This window comes from Castor canadensis, chromosome 1 (assembly GCF_047511655.1).
Source record: "Castor canadensis chromosome 1, mCasCan1.hap1v2, whole genome shotgun sequence".
Classification (NCBI taxonomy): Eukaryota; Metazoa; Chordata; class Mammalia; order Rodentia; family Castoridae; genus Castor; species Castor canadensis.
Window position 1 is genome coordinate 97,851,316 of NC_133386.1, and position 5,764 is coordinate 97,857,079.

Here is a 5,764-nt window from a genome sequence, read left to right on the forward strand (position 1 = left end):
AGGAAATAACAATTATCAACCTTATGCACCCAATGTCAATGCACCCAATTTCATCAATCATACTCTGAAGGACCTTAAACATATATAACTCCAATGCAGTGGTAGTGGGAGAACTTAATACCCCCCATCACCAGTAGCTAGGTCATCCAAACAAAAAATCAATAAAGAAATCATAGAACTAAATCACACCATAGATCAACTGCACCTAGCTTATGTCTACAGAATATTTCATCCAACTTCTATACTATATACATTCTTCTCAGCAGCCCATGGAACGTTATCCAAAATTGATCATATTTAAAGGCATAAATAAAGCAAGCCTCAGCAAATATAAGAAAATAGAAACAATTCCATGCATTCTATCTGACCACAATGCATTAAAACTAGAATCAACAACAAAAACACGTAAACAATTGGAAACTGAACAACACATTGCTCAATGACAAATGAGTCATTGATGAAATAAAAGAGGAAATTAAAAGGCTCCTGGAGGTTAATGAAAATGAAAACATGACCTACCAGAACATATGGGACACAGCAAAGGCAGTCCTAAGAAGAAAGTTTATAGCCATGAGCACATATATTAAAAGGACAGAAAGATCTCAAATAAACGACTCAACAGTACGGCTCAAACTCCTAGAAAAACAAGAATAAGCAAATCCCAAAACAAGCAGAAGTAAAGAACTAATTAAAATAAGAAATGAAATCAATGAACTAGAAACAAAAAAAAAATTACAAAGAATCAATGAAACAAAAAACTGATTCTTTGAAAAAATAAATAAAATTGACAGATCCCTGGCAAATCTGACTAAAATGAGGAGAGAAAAAACTCAAATCAGTAAAATCAGAAATACAAAAGGAGAGATAAAAACAAAGACCACAGAAATCCAGAAAATCATCAGAGAGTACTTCAAGAGCCTATACTTTAATAAATTTGAAAATGTCTAAGAAACAGACAGCTGTCTAGAAACTTACAACCACCCAAAACTGAACCAAGAGGATATTAATCACCTGAATAGATCTATAAAACAAAAAGAAATTGAAGCTGCCATCAAGAGTCTCCCAAAAAAGAAAAGTCCAGGACCTGATGGATTCACTGCTGAATTCTATCAGACTTTTAAAGAAGAACTGACACCAACCCTCCTTAAACTGTTCCACAAAATAGAAAGGGAAGGAACACTGCCTGACTCATTTTATGAAGCCAATATTACTCTCAGCCCAAACCAGACAAAGACACTTCCAAAAAGGAGAACTACAGGCCAATTTCCTTAATGAATATCTATGCAAAATTCCTCAATAAAATAATGGCACATCAGAAAGATCATTCACCATGACAAAGTCAGCTTCATCCCAGGGATGCAGGGGTTGTTCAACATACACAAATCTATAAATCTAATAAAGCATATCAATGGAAGCAAAGACAAAAACCACTTGATCATCTCAATAGATGCAGAAAAAGCCTTTGACAAGATCCAACACCACTTCATGATAAAAGCTCTAAGAACACTAGGAATAGAAATAATATACCTCAACATTGTAAAGGCTATTTATGACAAACCTACAGCCCACATCATACTTAACAGTGAAAAACTGAAGTCATTTCCCCTAAAATCAGGAATGAGACAATATGCCCTCTATCTCCACTCCTATTCAACATAGTACTAGAATTTCTAGCCAGAGCAATTTAGCAATATGAAATAAAGGAATACAAATAGGTAAAGAAACTGTCACAATATCCTTATTTGCAGACTATATGATCCTATACCTTAAAGACCCAAAAAACTCTACACAAAAACTCTTAGACACCATAAACAACTACAGCAAGGTGGCAGGATACAAAATCAATACACAAAAATCATGAGCTTTTCTATACACCAACAATGAACAAACTGAGAAGGAATACATGGCAACAATTCCATTTACAATAGCCTTAAAAAAATCAAATAACTAGGAGTTAATTTAACAAAAGATGTAAATAACCTCTACAAAGAGAATTACAAACACCTGAAGAAGACAACAAGGAATACTACAGAAGATGGAAAGACCTCCCATGCTCATGGGTCGGTAGAAACAACAGAGTAAAAATGGCTATACTACCGAAAGCAATCTATATGTTTAATGCAATTCCCATCAAAATCCCAATGACATTCATTACAAAGATTGAAAAATCTACCCTAAAGTTCATTTGGAAACACAAGAGACAGTCAATAGCCAAGGCAATACTCAGCAAAAAGAGCAATGCTGGAGGTATCTCAATACCTGACTGCAAACTATATTACAAAGAAATAGCAATAAAAACAGCATGGCACTGGCACAAAAACATACATGAAGACCAGTGGAACAGAATAGAGGACCAGGATATGAATCCACACCACTATGCCCACCTCATTTTTGACAAAGGCTCCAAAAATATATGATAGAGAAAAGACAGCCTCTTCAACAAATATTACTGGGAAAAGTGGGTACCTATCTGCAAGAAACTGAAACTAGATCCATGTTTGTCCTCCTGTACTAGTATCAACTCGAAATGTATCAAGGACCTAAATATCAGACCTGAAACTTTGAAGTTACTATAGGAAGGAGCAGGAAACACTCTGGAACTAATAGGTATAGGCAAAGACTTCCTCAATAGAACCCCAGCAGCCCAGCAACTAAGAGAAAGGATGAATAAACTATACTTCATAAAATTAAAAAGTTTCTGCACAACAAAAGAAATGGATTCTAAACTGAAGAGACCACCCACTTAGTGGGAGAAAATATTTGCCATCTATATATCAGACAAGGGACTGATAACCAGAATATACAAGAAACTTAAGCAATCAAACTCTCCTAAAATCAATGAACCCATTAAGAAATGAGCAACTGAACTAAGTAGACTTTTTCAAAAGAAGAAAATCAAATGGCCAAAAGACACATAAAAAAATGTTCACCATATCTGGCCATAAAGGAAATGCAAATCAAAACCACACTAAGATTCCACCTCACCCCTGTTAGAATAGCCATCATCAAAAACACCATATTATTGCTTATACTTTCTCTACAACAAAATTAGAAATAAGGGCAAAATAGGTTCTGCTGGGTATTGAAGGGGTGGGAGGGAGAGGGAGGGGGTGGAGTGGGTGGTAAGGGAGGAGGTGGGGGCAGGGGGGAGAAATGACCCAAGCCTTGTGTGCACATATGAATAATAAAATAAAATAAAATAAAAATAAAAATAAATCACTAACAACAGGTGTTGGCGAGGATGTGAGGAAAAAGGAACCCTAATCCACTGCTGGTGGGAATGCAAGCAGGTGCAACCACTCTGGTAAAAAATTTGGAGACTTCTTAAAAATCTAAACATACACCTGCTATATGATCCAGCAATCCCACTCCTGGGGATATACCCAAAGGAATACAACACAGGTTACTCCAGAGTCACCTGCACACCCATGATTATTACAGTGCTATTCATAATAGCCAAGTTATGGAAACAACCAAGATACCCCACTATTGATAAATGGATCAAGAAAATGTAGTACTTGTACACAATGGAATTTTACTCAGCCATGAAGAAGAATGAAATCTTATCATTTGCAGGTAAATAGATGGATTAGGAGAACATCATTCTGAGGGAGGTCAGCCAGTCTCAGAAGACCAAAAATCCTATGTTCTCCCTCATATATGGACTTTAGATCTAGGGCAAATGCCCTAGACCACATGACAAGGGGAGAGCACACATGGTAGATATAGGAATAGGTAGAAAATCCAAAACATGAAAGCGTTTGATGTCCCCACTCCAGAGGAACTAATACAGAAACCTTAAAATGACAGAGGTTTTCATGAGCAGGGGTTAGGAACCAATGTAAAGATCATTGAGTTAGAGTTGAGTCAACATGGGTCGTAACACATGGGTGCATGAAAGCAATAGTAGGAATCTCTCTGTATACCTATCCTTAACTCAAGTAGCAAAAACGCTTTGTCCTCCTTATTATGCTTATGTCATTTCTTCAACAAAATCAGTGATAAGGGCAGAGCAGGACCTGCCTGGAACTGAGGGGGGAGGGGAGGAAAGGTGGGAGAAGAGGGCAAGGTGGAGAAATGACCCAAACAATGTATACACATGTGAATAAATGAAAAAAAAATTTATATGAGATTAAACCATGGCTTTCTATTGTTATTCATGCTATTTGAATTGGGACAGAGCTGGTTTCCTAACTTCAGGGCATGCGGGCTTTTCCCTCTGTTTTTGTTTTTAAAGTGTTGAAAAATGAAACAAACAAACAAAAAAACAAAAACATGGCTTTAAAATTACCTAGTATCAGATTGCTTCAATATAAAGAAATTGACAGATAGGAAACTAGCTAAATATATTTGCTGTTAGATATAGTTAGTTTTTACTTTATAGAAAGAGGAGAGAAAGTAAACCTATTTCACATATACCTCAGTCCAGGCCCTGTGCCCAGTCTACATAGTGAATAGGAAGACTTGGGATGGAAAAAAAAATAATTTTTTCCTTTGATGGTACTGAGGTTTGAACTCAGGGCTTTGAGCTTGCCAAACAGGTATGTTCTATCACTAGCAACGTGCCTCAAGCCCAAGACTTAATTAGAACTTTACTGCATCTGTATCTCACCTAGATAACACTAAAAGCAATACGAATAGTGATAGATTTTTTTCTTTTTTTTTTTAGGGGAGAGGGTGAACGCAGTCCCCCACTACCACAAATTATGAAGTCAAGTTTCCCACATTTGGGGAAATCGCAGGGTTCAGCACATCCAGAGTGCAATGGATAAGCCTTGCCTTGGGAAACAGATTTTTAAAAGACAAATTTCTCTTTTGAACAGTTTGTCAAAGCAGTACCACATTCATTCCCTCAATTTTATACCTTTTTCTTTTCACATTGTACTACTGCTGAAATTGAAATGAATATTATGTGTTGTTACATTTAACATAGTAGTTAATCATAGTATTTGTCAACATAAGGCATTTCAAAATGAAAGAAAGCTCATCTCTTACAATCGAAACAAGTATTTATAATTACAAAACTTGTTTGTACAAAAAGTAAGCTTCAATTGGTTTTTAATTTTCAAATTATTTTGACTCTAAGCCCTCTTTCTGTTTGATGCACTATTCCTTGAAAAAATAATATATGCACCATTTATGCTTTACTATTTCTAAACAAGTTAAAAAATAATAATTATTTTTTAACAAAGGATTTCTCTATAATGCCCAGGCTGGACTTGAGTTGCTGGGCTTAAGAGAGCCTCCAATCTCTGCCTCCCAATTAGCTGGGACTACAGACACACATAACTGCACCAGCTTCACAATTAGTGTAAAGGATAAATCGACCAACTTTTTGGAAACTACAAGAGAATAAAGAAGAGCAAAAGTTACTAAAGAAAATCAATAAGTTCCAGTAAATTAGCATGAAAATAAAATAAATAAACAGAGTATAAACAAAACATAATTTGAGATAATAATAGTCTAAAATAAGTAGTATATAGCAATCCTGGGGCTCAAGAAGACTCAGTGAAAGATCTGAATTTTACCTCAAATTTGATTAATCAAAATAAAGCTTTAGACCTTCAATAGCCAACATTGTTACATTGATGTAAATGCAATCATAAATTCAGTTAAAACATTCAGTATTGAACATAATGCTACTTGCATTTGCATTGATTATACATATGTAATCACCAGTACACATTGGAATAGCACACATTGTGGAACAAGCATGTTTTTGGTAAGAAACTTACAGATTAGAAAAGTAATTGGACTACATTAT

The 5,764-nt window shown here is 35.5% G+C and overlaps 1 non-coding gene and 1 pseudogene across 1 annotated transcript; one reads left to right on the plus strand and one right to left on the minus strand.

The window, feature by feature from the left end:
• The first annotated feature begins 4,347 nt into the window (after positions 1 to 4,347).
• LOC141416708 (small nucleolar RNA SNORA51) lies at positions 4,348 to 4,468 on the plus strand (annotated as a pseudogene).
• Positions 4,469 to 4,666: 198 nt separating this feature from the next.
• Positions 4,667 to 4,826, minus strand: LOC141415778 (U1 spliceosomal RNA). Its single transcript, XR_012440732.1, has one exon. It is a non-coding gene; the product is annotated as a U1 spliceosomal RNA (small nuclear RNA).
• Positions 4,827 to 5,764: the final 938 nt, after the last annotated feature.